The 2,008-nt window shown below is 43.9% G+C and overlaps 1 pseudogene; it reads left to right on the forward strand.

The window, feature by feature from the left end:
• The first annotated feature begins 752 nt into the window (after positions 1-752).
• Positions 753-1,799, forward strand: LOC130848086 (UBX domain-containing protein 6-like; annotated as a pseudogene).
• Positions 1,800-2,008: the final 209 nt, after the last annotated feature.

Here is a 2,008-nt window from a genome sequence, read left to right on the forward strand (position 1 = left end):
ACACACAGATATATGCATGTAGATAGATAGATAGATAGATAGATAGAGACATTCATAGAAAATTAAAAAGGCCCTGAACTGCATGTATAGCTCTTTGTAGTAGTATGCTGGAGCTGACTCATACTGGCTTACAAAAGCCACTTGTGTGCCTCTTCTTCCAAATCCCCATAAGTCGCATCATGTTAGTAGCTTGAAATAAGGCATAGTGGGAATATATATACCCTATGAAATGGACAAACACTATAAATAGGGGCTTGGGGGTGGTTATTGTAGGGAAAAAGCCAGTTCTCAAACATTTACCATCACACAACTTGTTGTACATATATGTGCACACACACACACATGCATGCACACACCCAATTATTTTGGAACAACTGCGATATATAAGAAAGAATTCATTATTTTAAAATACGCTCTGGTAAACTGTATTTAATTGTTTCTAAGATATAGATTTTTCATGTTTTATATCTCTGAAGTGTATGTATGATATATAATTGATTGTATTTTATCATTGTAATTGGCCAGGGCTTCTTTTCCCTTGGTGTTATACTTACGGTATGCCTTATGATAAGTAGTGTTATATGTTTGATGTCTTCTCTGCAATGTGACACATGTAGTATACAGTCACTCTATTTTTGCTGAATTTTAAGTTTGTCTCCAATTTTTCACAATTACCAATGATGCTATAATGATATATTATTAGTACATTTTTTTTTATAGTCTCCAGCCAGGGAGCCACAGATGAGGCACAGATGGTGACAGCAACTGGCCTAGTCAACTTGAGCATAAGCAACTCAGGGGCCCAGGGCCCCACAACACAGGATTCCATTCAGAGCCAGGTGAGAAAGGAACTTAGAGCTGAAGCAACTCTAAGTGGAAGCCTGGAGGCCCTGGGCACCAAAGAGGTGCTTGAGCCTGAAAAAGGCTCCACCCTTGGTGTGCCTTCAGTGTACTTCAGTGTACCTGCCCACTCACAGGGGTCACTGTGAGGAAGAACCAGAGGGATGCCCACATCAAATGGATCATTATCTCTCCACTTTTTCACTGACCCAGTCATTGCCTCCATCATGAAGATCCACACATTCAACAAGGTGAATGTGCAACAGGGTCAAGCTGGGTATGGACACCATTGCCAAGTACCTGGACAATATCCTTCTGCACGCTGAGGAGAAGTACCGGAAGATCAAGCTATAGAACAATGTGTTTCAGGAGCACATTCAGTGCCTGAAAGGGACCTACAAATTTCTGAAGCCATCGGCTTCCAGAAGTTGATGCTTCCAGCTTCCAGTCAAGAGCACCCTGAAGAGTTCTGTGTGCTGAGCAAGGAAGCCCTGTTCTAGCCCCTGACCAATGAGAGGCACCAGGAAGAGCTTTTGCGAGCCCAGATGGTGTGGGACACCTGACCCACAGAGCCAGATCTTCCTGTGCTCACCCCTGGCCTCCCAGTTCTACCCGCTGGGTGTTCTTCAACTTCACAGCAGAGAAGATCAAGGCAGAGCAGAGGCTCAGGTCTGAGGTCATGTTGTGGACCAAGGCAGTGCAGAAGAAGGAGATAGAGATGGCAAATATACCTACATGCTGATGCAAGACCGCTACTTGGACCACTGCCTCCTCCACTGGACCTTTCAAGCCCGTGCTGCACATCAGAGACCTCACGATACTGCATGAATTCATCCTGGAGGCTTGCAGAGTGACTGGCTGCATTGGAGCAGCTGGCCTCGGGAGAGCAGAAGTTATCAGAGGACAAGAACCTGGCCCTGAAAGATGCCCTCATCCCTCCTGACTCCCTTGTGGGGTAGCCTTACTAGAGGGCATCAACACAGTGGAGGCCAAGCAAAACTTCTGTATCCTCAAACCTGAGCTCCTGTCAGCCACATGGAGAAGCTCTCCTGAAATAAGAGTAGGTTGGCTTGACCAAAAAAAAAAAATTATATATATATATATATATATATATATATATATATATATATATTCATTGTGAACCATAACTGAAGGATAGATTTAAGCA

Source organism: Hippopotamus amphibius, chromosome 3 (genome assembly GCF_030028045.1).
Source record: "Hippopotamus amphibius kiboko isolate mHipAmp2 chromosome 3, mHipAmp2.hap2, whole genome shotgun sequence".
Lineage (NCBI taxonomy): Eukaryota > Metazoa > Chordata > Mammalia > Artiodactyla > Hippopotamidae > Hippopotamus > Hippopotamus amphibius.